This window comes from Pinus tabuliformis, chromosome 8 (genome assembly GCF_031772625.1).
Source record: "Pinus tabuliformis cultivar Carrire ecotype Pingquan chromosome 8, CPIR1, whole genome shotgun sequence".
Classification (NCBI taxonomy): Eukaryota; Viridiplantae; Streptophyta; class Pinopsida; order Pinales; family Pinaceae; genus Pinus; species Pinus tabuliformis.
The window spans coordinates 1,379,334,996-1,379,350,143 of NC_142294.1; positions in this window are offsets into that span (position 1 = coordinate 1,379,334,996).

A 15,148-nucleotide genomic window follows, 5' to 3' on the forward strand; every position below is an offset into this window, starting at 1 on the left:
CTCAGGAACCATTTGGCAGGCCTCCTCAACCATCTACACCATTTTTTGATTCTATGCCACAACCTCATCATGCTATAGGCTCAGTTGCTCCATGTTGATTCTTTTTTCACTCAACATCTGTATCGTGCAACCCTCCCTAGCTCACAGTTTTGTAGTCACTCCGTCCTGCAGGACATAGAGTGTCTCCTGAGGGAGTGCAGCCATGTTGATTCCTAGCCTTTACAATTCACTAACCGTAGGCCTATCGACCTCGTTTTATGTAACCAATTCCACCTCTAGCAACACTATTGTGTTGTTCATGCGGGCGCACAACATTTCCTCAGCCGTAGTCATTCCTACTATGAGGCAGGTTGAGAGAGTACCAACCTAGGGAGTGCACACATGCAACTCCTGAATCTGTATCTGGAGGGCCCCCAACACAATTTGATTCTACTCCACCAACTACTAGAGTTCCGCCATGGTGACTTAGCACACCATCTCCCCTATATTGTGCAGATCTCCCTAAGTGAGGGTGATCGGGTCGAAAGAAGTTTTAGACGCTTTCAACTTCTTTCACAGCCCCACCTGTTCTCTCGGGCGTTGGCGCTTTAACTTTGTAGATGATGTTTCTAGGTCCATGCCACCCTCCTTTATCTCTGTCTCCATTTCTTGTTCCTACTTAGGTGAAGCAAAATTTCAGCCCTTGCGCTCCTTCTCTGATGCCTATTGTGCTTCTATTGCGGCCTCTTTTCTTCTCTTTTCTGCCAACTGCGCCATCCAAAATTTTGTCTCCTCCTTCTTTCGCTGTGCAGTAGACTTTTCCGGTTCCATCATGGAGGTGTTTGGAGCATGCCACTCTGGTGGCCATGCCTCAAGTACATCGAAGATAACATCATCTATGGCCATGTACAGGAGCTGATTCCACTTCTTCACGGAGTCCATGCATGCCCAAATGTAGACGTGGTGGAAGTCTACCTAGAACTTCGTGAAGCTTTGTAAGTTGTTATAGACAATGGGCGATAACTATGGCTTGCGGTTAATCTCCATTCTGATGTTCATCTCCATGAACACCTAGAATATTTTACTGTCTCGGATTTGATGTGCATCTTTAGTGGCCCACAATGAAGCGTAATTCGCAGCCTCCGGGAGATCCCTTGCAATTGTGGGAAACTGGCTGTCCTCAGGCAATTCCCCAACCACCAACACTATGGACAGTAGAAGCCATGCATAGTGGAAGGTTTTCCCCTGTTCTTGTGACTTGCGGCAATTCTCCAGGAACTCCTTGCACAAAAATTCAGACCAGTTAAATTGGGCACCTCATCCGCACGGAACTTCTGCATGACCTTACCCGCTAGTATTTGAGTCGTAACTATGACTACCTTATTGTTGATACTGGAGATCGTGTAGCCCCTCTTTTTCTTCTCCAGCTTGTATTTCTTTTTCATGGCTTCTGCGAAGGCTAAATCACTACTTTTATCCTCTGAAATTTCTGCTGCGTCTTCCCCTTTACAAGGGACTAAGGTAATTCTATGGATTAGGTGGTTCGTGATGGGGATGGGCTCCTCCAACCACAAACACTCACCATGCACCAGCCAAAGCAGCTGCCTAATGACAAAGATAGTCACTGGGGCACGATGGTAATGCGGCACCTAGAGAAGGTTAAACAACCCTACCTTTTTTACTCTGCGTAACCACTTGTGCAGCTCCAACTCTATGACTCCCGCCGTAGTGTTTTGCTTCGATTTCATGATTTGTGCAGTTGCCAAGTGAGCGAATTGCGCGTGGTCGGCGAGATCCCAATCTTCAAACTTCAAACTCAGCACCCGTCCTAAGTGTGCTCCTTTGAAAATGATAACTTCAGGTAGCAGTGGAGTTTGCAAAGAGCTCTTGCTCTCATCTAGGTCCTTGTGCACCTTTGCCTTCCCCTTCCACGGAGGAACATACGCAGGTAGCCTGGTTGGAGGTTCAGCACCCTTGGTTTCTTCCTCCATGTCTTCATCCTCATATTCACCTATCTGTATGTCATTAAGGTCTTCCTCCTCCTCATTGGTTTATAAATTAACCGCTTTCCCTTTTTCCTCCATGGTCAATTTAGTTGTCAACGGGTTTTGAGGGGACATGCGCACCGGAATCATGGGCTGCTTATCATTCTTGGGCCTCGGACTGCATGGTGATTTAGGGATTTCCACAACAATCCTGGAACTCTTAGGGGCATCTTCTACTATCATGGTCTGCACAGCCTCTTCAGCAGTCATTTCTCCAATTTCCCCGGCTTCTTCAAATGTTATCATTTTGTTTGTCCAGAAATCTCTCAGCTGCTCCACCGAGTGCTTAAACAATGCTCTCAATTGGTTACAAAGGTCTCAATTCAAAATACTCTGCACACACGACAACTCAATTAGTGAATGACCAAGTGTTTTTTACTAGGCAGGCCTTTACAATTTTTAGTGCCTTTTGAATTCAAATTCGATCGTTCCCCCCAAATCTGGTCCATTAATGCTCCCTTGGTGGCAGATTTTCCCAAATCTTGCCCATGAAGCTCGTCTTAAATTTCTTTCACCTGCTCCATTTGGTCTCAAACCAAGCATCACATCGTGAATAGTGACTATAACAGTCACTTTCCAGCCAACCCGCGCGGCAGTGCAACACCCTTGCGTTGTTGCGAACCTTGTGACACTTTTCTCCTACGCGCATTCCCGTCATTGTGAAGCTCTCGAGTAGGGTATTTTATAGTCTCGTGCCCCTTTTCAATTACCTAGAGCACTAAGATTGTGCTTCCCATGGTTAGTCAAGTGGTCGGGCCACCCATATACAACTTCAACTGACCATTAATCACTTTTCCAGGGAAAAGTCTGTTTTTTAACTTGACTGTCTGCATTGCACACTTCACCATCTACATCATGCCATCATCAGTGATCCTTCTAGTAATATACAGTCCAATCCAAGGCATCAAGTTGATCAACTCTCAGTGGTAGTCCCCAAATTTGTCAACGTAATCATGCACACCCTGTTTTATCACCACAATTTTCTTATCAAGAAAATCCTTCTTTATTTCTTCCTCAAGCTTCTTGACTTCCACTTCCATTAGAGCACTTTTCTCCCTTAACTGCACTCTTTCTTTCATTAGTTATTGGAGTCTAATATCACCCTGTTGGATCTCTTCATCAAGTCCCAAATTTTATTCTTCGTTCAACTGCGTGATCCCTTCTTCCAAGGCTTCGCGAACCGTCATATCCACAGGCGTTGCTATGCGTGGACTAGGCATAATATACTCCATTGGGATTACAACGTTTGCTCCATAGGCCAGCCTAGAAGGCGTTTGTCCCATCAGTTTCTTGCATGTTGTCCTATAAGCCCACAAAATTGCTGGTACACATAGGTCCCAATCACTTTGCTACACATTATATACCTTGTTCAGTGCTTTTCACACTTCATTAAATTCTTCTGCATGGGTAACCTTCTGCAGAATCATTCTTTCCCCCCTCTGCCATTCCAACTCATAGGACCCTTTGCATAATTAGCTCCCTAACACATTCTTATTGACCATGTTCCCTAATGCGAAGTCCATGTGCATCCGCACCGTCTATTTACCATATGCCTATACCCACCTAGACAGATGCACGCACGAACCATCATGTTCATTGTATTTATATGTTAGTCGCATCTAAGGCTTCCCAAAATGAATGAGCATCATTATCCTACATTTGTGCTAATCCTCAAAGCTTCCTTGGGTGCACCCCACTGCCTCGTGGGCGTACCATGCAGTAACCACTTCAAAGCCTCGAAATGTTGTTGTTCTGACACCTCCCTTTCAAATCTGTTCAAGAAAGAATCTACCTCACTTAACCCATCATAAGTAGGCAAATCTCTCACTTCTATTGATATGCAACGTAGTGATCTTGTCATCATGTTATAGTTCAGCATGGTTACCTCGTGTAACCGGTTCTGCCATCGCTCTATCTCTTCATTCGAATCCTATGTACAGGAGCTTTCGCAATTCCATGAGATTCATCCATTCGTCCATCTGTGGTGGGATTTACCCAGTCTTGCTCTCGCACGGTTATCTTAGAGATGCAATCCAAATCGTCATCACTTTCATAGTTGCGCACCGGCTCTATGTAGCGTGATACTTCTGTAGGGTCCAAACATACGACTACGAGCAAAGACTTTTTTCTCAAAAATCATCTTGCGCTTCTTCAGATTAATCACCCCGTTCATGTCAGTGGCCCAATCGATTCCTAAGAGCGCGGCGTAGGGATTGTTGTCATCAACAATCTCTGTCACTTCAAAGTCTACTAGCGCTCACTCCTTCAATATCCATGGTGATTCCTTGCAATCTCCCCATAGGTATTATCTTTTGCTAGTTTTCCATTCACAGCTGGATAGGAGACCATTGTAGCATAGGCCTTCCCATGCACTCCCATGTCTGCTTCAGCAGAACATTCGCGTCTGATCCTAAATCCAAAATTACTTGGTCCATCTCATATTCTCCAATCTGTGCGGTCAACCTCATCTCTCTTCTTGTCCTCGTCACATGCTTTCCAATCTTCCGGACTACGCACGGCTCACCTGACGCGGTCCTAACACATCTGCTAATGAGTTCCTATGACCCCTTTACAACCTTGCTGTCATGAAGTAGCTTCATGCATGTTTCTTGGAATGTCGTAAGCATAGATGGGTCCATTTCTAGCTCCAATCTATCTTTGCTTCCTGAAGTAGAGGCATCAGTGAAGCTCTTCCTAGCTTCCATAAAGGTTTCCTTAGCGCATTCCAAATCAAACTCTACTTCTTTTTTCAGAGCCTTGCGAACCCAAGTACTATCTTCAAGCTGATTTCCTTTATCATCTCCCATCGTGATTCCACTTCAGAGCACAATGTTCACATTCAGATCTTCCTCACATGGCACAAACCTCATCATTTGCAGGTTCTGATTCGGGGGAGGTTGGAGCGCTCCCTTGTCGCTCAGCCTAGCTACCAGCGTAGGACAGTCCTCTGTCTCATGATCAAACAAGGTATAATATAGACATGATGGATGCCTTGGATTCATACAATCACAGGCATCATGTCTCGACCCTCCACAATTGTAACATATTAGCTATCTGCAACCTCTTCCGAGTCCTCCTCCAACTTGGCCTCGTTCGCACCCCTGAAATATGGTTCGTGCCACTCCTGCATTTTGGACAAGGGGTTGTGTTTCAGCTTGAACCCTGTAGGTGGGAGTTCTATCCATCATCAGCTCATAGCTTCTATTAGTGTGCTCATCTTGTCCAACCGATCTAAAAAAATTACAAAACAACTGTTGCGAATTTTGTGTGTACTTCTGTAACAAATGGAAGTTGTTCGTAACATGCTTTCTCCTATTTGACAAATTGCACACCACAAAGTAGGCGTCATGCTAGGTCCTTCTTGTGCCTCCAGTCTTAACAGCATCGGTCCTCCTCCCATGAGGTAATCGCAAAGACTGGGTAGTGGTCCTTGTCATGACTCTGACCATTACATTTAATGCACCATACCTCTTCACGTACTTCTGGTCGGGCTGTCCTATCCTGTTTCAGACTGTGCGTCTCAAGGCATAAGTTTTTCAACTACGCATGGAAATGATGAACTCCTTAGTTAGGATCGTCTATCGGGGTCTCATGCAGCCTCATCGCGATCTCCAAGGCCTCTGCCTAGGTCGTTAACCTCTGTTGCGACAGCGCGTTCCTCAAATGTAGTGTCAACGATGCTACAAACCATTCATGGTGTTGTCCATCCATGAAATTCATATTAGCTTCCCAAATTGTGCACTTCAGTCTCTGATCCAACTCCCAAGGAGTATCGCCTGGTAACATTGTGATCTCTTTGAATCCAATGATTGACTGTGCCTCTGACTTCGGCCTAATATATTATCTGTTCAGTGCAATTTGGATATCCGTGATTCCCGCATTCGGATTGTCATTAGAATGTTTAATATAACATGTCAGCACGCGATCCTGTAGGGTGTTGACCAATGTAGCTTTCTTTATATTATCATCTTTAACTCGCTGTGCTTCCCATATAACCCTTATCATGAACCAAAACTAGTCTGGATCTTCACTTCCTACTCCTTTGAGCACAAGAAACTTTATCACGCTTTCCATATTGACTCGCAGTGGTGGAGGAGGTGCTACGAGCGAAGATGGGGGTGAAGGCGGTGAAGCTGGTGGTGGTGTGGGTAGGGGTGGTATGTGCGGAATCCTCTATCTTATCAAATTGATTGCACTTTTTGGTGAGACCTTTGCGAGCTCTTCCTCCTCCCCAAGTGGAGGTGAAATCAAAGGGCTATTCTCTAGTCTCTTACTCCCTTCGTTTCTATAGGTTTTTCCACTTCGTGTGGCTCTGTACATCAAGGTAATTGCATAACCCTCTTTTCGCACAGTAAAATTTTAATCCAAGTATTCAAAGCCTTTGCGTACTTACCTTGGGGTCCTTTGAGAAAGCATCGCTCTACCTTGCTATAGCTGACTGAAGTATCTACCATGAACTTAGTAATGAATCCTCCTATAATCCGATCGAGCTAGTGGTCAACAGCTCGTGTGATCTTATCCTCCAATGCTTCCAATCTGCACACCAACTCTGGGGTCCACATAATAGGATTGTTGAGTTCCTACCTTCCTTAGCTATCTGCTAGCTTCGTGATCCACTCATACAGCTCAGTAGGGAAAGATGCAAAGAAATTTTTGTGGATCTCTATGTACAGGTAGCAGCCTAACCACTCTTCTTTTGATAGTCGTGAATTCTTGTTCTCCTGCGCTGTGAACTCGTGGATTCTCCTGTCCAACCAACCTTCAATTTCCTTCTTAATTGGATTCTAATGATACAACATCAAACATCTCTATGTAGATTCCAATAATTCCATGGATTAGGTGGTCTGTGATGGGGACGGGTTTCTCCAGCCACAAACACCTACCATGCACTAGGAAAAGTAGTTGCTTGATGACGAAGATAGTCACTGGGGTACGATGGTAATTTGGAACCTAGAGCAGGTTCAACAACTCTACCTTTTCAACTCTGCATAACCACTTCGGTGCCTCCAACTCTATGACTCCCACCGCAATGTTTTGCTTCGGCTTCATGAGATGTGCGGTCACCAAGTGAGGGTATTTCTTGTGTTCGGCGAGATCCCAATATTCAAACTTCAAACTCGGCACCCATCCCAGGTGCACACCTTCGAAAATGATATCGTTAGGTAGCAGCGGAGTCTACAAAGAGCTCTTGCTCTCAACTAGGTCCTTGGGCACCTTTGCCTTCCCCTTCCATTGAGCAATGTATGCGGGCAACCTAGTTAGAGGGTCCGTGCCCTTGGTTTCTTCCTCCATGTCTTTGTCTTCATCTTCATCTATCAGGATGTCCTCAAGGTCTTCCTCCTCCTCATCGGTTTCCAAATTAACCACTTTCCCTTTTTCCTCCATGGTAAATTTAGTTCTCAGTGGGTTTCGAGGGGACATGCGCATCAGAATCATGGGTGGCTTATCTTTCTTGGGCCTCAGTGTGTGCAGCGATATAGGGATTTCCACAACAATCCCGGTGCTATCAGGGGCATCTTCTACTGTCATGGCTTGCGTGGCCTCTTCGACGGTCATTTCTCCAATTTCCCTGGCTTCTTCAAACATTATCATTTTGTTTGTCCAGAAATCTCTCATCTGCTCCATCGAGTGCTTAAACAACGTTCTCAACAGGTTACATAGGTCTCGGTTCAGAATACTCTAGGTGCATGACAAATCAATTTGTGAATGACCAAGTGTTGTCCGTTGGGAAACCCTTTGCAATTTATAACACCTTTTGAATTCAAATTTGACTATTCCCCCCAAATCAGGTACATTAATGCTCCCTTGGCAGTAGATTTTCCCAAATCTTGCCCATAAAGCTCATCTTAAATCCTTGTTTCCCACTCCATTTGGTCTCAAACCAAGCATCACATCATGAATAGTGACTATAACAGTCACTTTCTAGGTAACCCACATGGTAGTGTAGCCACCCTTGCACTGTTACAAACCTTGCGACACTTTGCTCTTGGGCGCATTCCCATCATTGCGCAGCTCTTGGGCAGGGTAGTTTATAGTCCCAGACCTCTTTTAAAATTCCTGGAGTGCTAAGACTATGCTTCCCATAGCTAGTTAGGTGGTTGGTCCACCTGTATATGGCTTCAACTGACCATGAATCACTTTTCCAGGGAAAAGTCAATTTTTTAACTTGACTATCTACATCGCGCATGTTAGAGTCAATATTTGCATACTGCCATCATTGATCAAACTTTCTCTTTTCATATTCATTTTATGTGTCCCACATAGAAATATTTTATCATTCCACTAGGTCACGCAAAAAAATTAGTCACTTATGGTAGTCCTAGTCCAAAAACATCACTCTTCCCTAAATGTGATTACTTGCTGGAATAGTTTCATATCTTGTTGACTATGCATCATCCATAAAGTTAATTTTATCATGCCATTTCTATCAGTCATGAGGTTATTATGTCATCTTGAAATTTAGTCCTTCAAGGTCTCATTAGGTCATTAGTGTTCCCAAGGTTCCATTCCATTTCATAAGACCAGCAAGTAAAGGGTGATCAAATAACATCCTTTCACCATGTGAAGTTGATTTGTAAAGAGAAATGCTTATTTCATTATGTAATTTTATGTCTTTCAAATGTAATAATTTCACCATCCCAAACTCTTAACTTAGTGTTCCAAAGATGCCAAACCATCAAAAGATCAATTTGTCAAAGGAAATAGTCAAGTGAAAGGGTAAAGTTTTAGAGGGTCAAGTGCATGCCAAAGGGATTTGTCTTTTCCCAAGGGTGTCCAAATCATCATTTTCCACAAGCACTAAACATAAAAATCTTAGTATATGAGCATAAGGGAGGTCATTTCAGCAAGTATGAGGACATTCCAACTCATAAACATCATGTCTCCATCATTTTTCAAGAAGTCATTCCAAGGGACAAATCATTTGCCACACATAGGGCCGGTTTTTCTTCAAACTATGTTTTAGACCAAACAGGGATGAATTTGGAAAAAGTGAGAGAGGTATTTCTCCATAATAGGCCAAGGATAAAAAATGTCCTTCACTTTTTACATAGGTGCCATGGTTTTAGAGAAATGTCAAAAATACAGTTGCTACAAGAGAGTTGATGCACTTCTGGAATGACTTTGAAAAATCACTTTTTCTTCTATCTAGAATCTCCAAATGACTTTCTTGACGAGTCAAATGATAACTAGACAAAACTATCTTTCCAATGCGCTATCATCCACTCAATTTGGAGTTGAGTAAGACCTCCAAAATCTTCCTGTAAGAGAACACTTCATTTTTCCACCCTCATTCTGCACTTTTTGACCAATCTTGGGAGAATTGACCTTTTAGGGGCTATAATTGATAATTTTTAGTTCTTTATAGGTCCATTGTGTAGCCAAGAGAGGGACATTTCCAACGATCTATCATGGGTTAAATTTGTACACCGGGAAAGCCTCCAAATGTGGCCTTAATAAAGCATTGTGCATAGAGCTAGGGCAATGCAGACAGAGTGTTGCGAACCTATATAAGGCACTGCACATAGGGCTAGAAAACACCAAGACCACCCTATCAACCATCTCAATTTATCTTTTGCTACCTAGAAGCTCTAAACAAGTAAGTACAATCCTTGAACCATCCTCCCAACACTCATTTCACGATTTTAAGGTTGGTTTGCTATTAAAATTTTCAAACCCTATGTTTTCTAAAAACCCTCCCTACTTACGATATCCCTTATTCCCACATTCTGTTGTCAAATCCCTCCACCTATCCCCTATACCCTAATCCACCAAAAAAAAATCCTTAAACCGATATTTAATAAATAGTCCCTATTAAAAAATACCCTGTCTTTCTCACTCTCACATCATACATATCTCATCCTATATCACACAAACTCCTCTCCCCTTCCCCTATCCCTATTCACCATAATTCCCACTTCTTGATTACCTTCTCTAGGGTTTCTAAAGCTTCAAACTCAAAAACATGGATAAAGAGGATAAAGATTATGAGGAGAAAGATAAAATCACTAAGGCTGCCTTGAAATCAAAGGATGCCAAAATCAGAAAGCTTGAGACTAGTTTACAAAGGGCCAAATATATCATCTCCCGTTATGAGCAAGAGAACAAGCAGCTAGAGGTCAAGTAGGAATTGATGCAAACCAAGTACATCAAGGAAAAGAGGGAGGCTGAGAAGGCCAAGTTTCAGCTTGATGAGGCTTATGTAGTGTTGTGGGGAAAAATGCCTATGCAGGACGATCCTATCCACCTAAGGTGTGACAGTGCCTTAGCAACAAATAGAGACAGCTATTCTAGTATTCTTCCTTTATGAATTAAGAATGAAGAGAGATAGATGGACTAACCGGTGTCTTCCGTTTGTCCCTCGATCTAGATCCTCTTCTCTTTGGGTGTTCACAACTACTTGCCTTCTCGCTCGCCCAGCTTCAACAGGTCCCTGCAAGATCACTAGAGAACAGCTACTTGCGACAAGAGAACAGCTACTTGAGACAAGAGAAGAACACTACACAAAGATAGATATTCATATTCATAACTAATTCAGGATTAGAAATAAACCAAATACACTAATGCAATCATACATCAAAGATACATCAGTATATAGGAGAAAACCACGATAGCTTTATTGATAAATAACAAGGTTCAGGAATAGATACAACCCAGAGGGCTCCAATCCAACATCTCCTTCCCAGCTGAATGGAATTCCTATCTTCACCTCCCTTCAAAGCATTAAGCACCCAATGGTTCTAGTCTCAAACCAACAACAATTCTTTGCAATATCAAAATTCCAGCCTCTAGATCTCATGGAGGAGAGATCCATATATAGATGTTTTGGAGAGAGGATTAGTCAGCTTGAGATATGACTAGTGTCCTCTCCCTCTGTCAGTTCTTGATTCCACTTGGAGGTTCTTGCTTCCACTTGGAGATTTGGAACCTCTTACTCATCACTAGTCGAATTCCCTGAGGCAAGTGTCATTTTGGAAGCTTCCTGGGTTTTGACACCTTGAGAAATGAGCCTGCCACATGTCCTCTCTCGCTCAGCGCAGGTAGCCAGTGTTGGAGTTGACATTCAGCGCAGGTAGCCAGTGTTGCCATTGACATTCAGCGTAGATGGTCAGTGGAGCCATTGACATGATCCTGAATTGACTTGTTTTTGAGCAGTTTCTGGTGGAGAACTTCTGTGAATTGCTGTGGTTTGTTAGCCTTGTTCCTCTAGGGGTAGGAACAACTTGTTTAGGGACTTTGGATCCCTTAGATTATTGACATTTCATGCTTAGTGCTGTAAGGCACAAAAATGTCTATAACAGTTGCCCCCTAAAGTATGAGGCCGTTTATCGGGTGAAATGCTTTATCCAGGACGGTCCGAAGTTCATCCAATTGCTGGGAGGAGACCTGTAATAAGATACAATACAATACATTATTTTTCATACTACTTTCATGATCTAGCTGAGGCGAGCATTCCCATGCTCAACTTTATAAATTCATTTCTTTGTACATATAACAGACAACCGTCTGATGGTAGACTGATAATTTTGATGAAATTATCATCCTTTGAGTAGGATGATCATCTGTTGCAATGATGTACATGTCAAATGTATTTATATTTCCTGAATATATATCGTAGCCCGGATGGATGAAACTAGATCCGGGGTCTTCAATCTCGTTCGATCTTCACTCTAAGTACAAGTCGATCCATGTGAGAATTGTTCTGAAGTCGAACATGGAAAGACATCGCTTGATTACCGGTCAATGATGTAAACCGTTAACAAGCGCGAGAGGAATCACCGATAATGATAATGACCCTCAAGGTATTGCAGTACAATTCACGTGGTGTGAATAAAGGAATTGGCGTCGAACACCACGCAAAATCTTCTGGTCGAAGGTCATTGATGTATACCTGTCGCCGGAAGTGAGAAACTTGCCATTGAGGCATGCAAGCTTCAAAGTACTGAAGGGGTTGTTCCTAGATCAACTTCTTGGATAATGAGCTGATGTCGACAAGAAGCGATCCGTCAAAGGAGGGCCTTAATGAATCCCACATCAGTGACACGGAATGGAGCTAATGATTTTGATGAAGGTGAAAACGATCTGTGACATATGATTCAGGGTGGCGGTCATGAATGGATGAAGGATAATGTATGGCAGTGGATGGGACCTGGTTGACTCTTTCTGAATGACTTCTCTTGAACATATGGCAACACTAATGTGATGGATCGGTAGCATTACCCCAAATATGGATGGTATGGCGAGACCATGGTGATGTGACCGGTGAATGAAACAACCCAACCCGATTGTGGTACAGAGGAAAAGTGTCATGTTCAAGAGCAACTTGCTACCATCAAAGTTTTCTTTAGTTTCTCCCAATTTTTCCCCAGCCATTGCTAACTAGTACCTCTTTATTTTTGTCAAGCTTGAGGAGGATAACATATGCTTGTTCTATAACCTGCCCTTTGGGCAAGCCCATCGCTATGTTTTAACGAGCCTAGCGATAGTGAAACTCGTTCTCGTCTAAAGACAAGTTTGTCGCTATTTAATGATTTTAATGAGTCTAACGACAAGGATAACTCGGTCCTTTTCATTTTTAGAGAGTCTGAAAAGGTACATAAAGTTAACTCCAAAAGTCCTTTTTCGTCATCTAATCCATTTAGTCCGAAAAAGTATAAAACAATACAGAAGGGATGAGTTTTCGATAGTTTTAATGAGCCGAACAAAACAAGCGCTCGATCTTTTTGTGCAATAATCCCTCAAGTCCAAAAAGATTAAAATCTAGAGGAGGGATAGCACTTCTTGTCCCTTTAACGAGCTGGAATGCCAAGGACTCGGAAATCTTTTCATATTTTACGAGTCAGTTGAAAAGAGCTTAAAGAAGACTCGTCTTTTGAGGAACAAGTGATAAACAGGGTTAGCAGCTGATTCCAGGTACAGGTTGGAATTTTCCAATCACGGCAGTGTCACAAGGATGGCTAGGTGAAATCACTCTTCGCAGCTGTTCCTCAAAATGGGTAAACAATCATATGGAGGTGAACGATCGGACAAAGGAAAAGTGGAGGTGACGGTGCAAACACGACCAAGGCTTTAATGGCTGATAAGGTTACATTCACAGTGGTTATTTACCGGGTAGTGCTTATGTTTATTTTTTAATGAGCATGAAGTCCGCGTTAAAACTGCTCGGATCTTGCGTTTATTTTTTAACGAGCATGAACTTTATGCTAAAACTACTCGTATATATGGTCAAATTTTGATTTTTTACCATAACTAGTTTTGCTCTTTTCAAAGATAGTACTGCATTCTCAATTGCTGCACCAAACTTAGTTAGAAATGAATAACATTTGTTTGAAAATGAGATTAAAACCCTAATATTTCGCTTTGAACTACGTAAAAAGAAATTAAAAAATGTTTTTACCTCTCATTTTACCATTTCATGTGAACTTGGTTTGTTGGAGCTTTGGAGGTGCCTCTTCCCCCTTGATTTTCACCAGCTGATTTCGGGAGATTCTGTGGACGATTCTCGGCGCCGTCTGGACCAGGTAGGAGCTAAACCCTAGCTCTTTCTTTTCATGGTATCATTTTTCCATTCTGTGCCTGTTTCCCTGTCTCCCTGAGCACCTAGGGTTTTGTTAGGGCGCCCTGCCATCAACGCAGGTGGTTCACTCGAAACCTGCATTGAATGTCAAGCTGCCTTAAGGCAGTTTGACCTTCAACGTAGGTGGAACACTGTCTACCTGCGTTGGGCACAGAAAACTGGTTTTGTTGCACAGTTTTTTATGAAATTTTGTCAGTTTCTCATCAAATCCAGGATCTTACTCTTTCTCTTGTTTGTTTTGCAGGGACCTTTGAGCAAAATGTCCCTTACATGGCGAGAACGAGAACATGAAGAAGAAGACATGATTGCCCTCCATGACCCTGTCACGGTGAACGCGCTGCGGAACTGTGGCCTGCTGAAGTTTTTCCGTATCTCTAGCATGAGAGCACAGATCTCTTTACTGCAGTATATGCTTGATGCTTGGGATCCCATCAACCAAGTATTCCAGATTAGGGGCAAATCCATCCCCTTGACCATAGTGGACATTTACTTCTTGACTAGATTGTCAAGGCGGGGTGCCCCCATTTCTTTGTTAGGTTCGGCCCGAGGGAATGACTCCGTGAGAGACTATGTCCGCCAGTATTGTAGGGAAGGATCTCAGCCGAGCAGAGACGGCAAGGTCGTTACCCGTGAGATTACTGACAGGTCTCTCAGGTCCATTTTGTATACTATTGGTAGGATGGCCGGTAGTGCATCTCTTCATGTCGCCAACAGATCTTATGTGCAGCACGCCTTGGAGTGTCTCCAACCGAAAGTATTCAACTGGTGTGATGCAGTACTTCTTCAGATGAAAAGTCAGTTGACCAAGGTAAAGGACGGGAAGCTGAAGAAATTTGGATTTGGTTCTGTTTTGACTGCCTTTGCCTTGGAGAAAATACCACTGATGCAGCCTCAGTATATTGCACTCGACTTGCCTTCTCCCACCGAGCCACGCATGCACAGATGGGTTGATCACATGTCTAGGCATGCTGGTCAATCTCAGATTACTTTCATTGATACCTTCTTCAGGTGGTTTGAGCGTCAGGAGATGGTCTATTCCGAGTATCCATACGTTGGTATGGATTTCCGAGGCGATCCGGATTTGGTGCTACCGGATGGCGAACAGTGGGGCGCTATTGGTAAAATCTTCGACCATATCACTGTTTACTGTTTTCATTCATAATGCTTCTGTGCTTTACTCTATCAATACTTTAATCAAACTCTTGTGTGCATTGCAGATGTTGGTCCTGTTCGTCTAGCAGTTCGCCCGAGAACGCCAGTCGCTGCCCCAGCAGGGGAGCCTGCTGGGAGGGTTATTCTTCGCGACCTTGACGTGGCCGAGACCCTTACAGCTGTGTAGGAGCAGGTCGAGAGCCTTACTCTCTGTATTCCGGATGTACGGATCGACGAGTTACCTTTAGAGTTGCAGCGGCATACTACTGGTGTGCCTAGACGATGGACTCGTCTCTTGCGCATGATTGCACAGGCCGTGACGTGCTATCATGAGCACCACTAGGCTAGGGTGCCCCCTAGCATTTTTGAGTTTTTGGGTCATGTGACCAATTTTGTC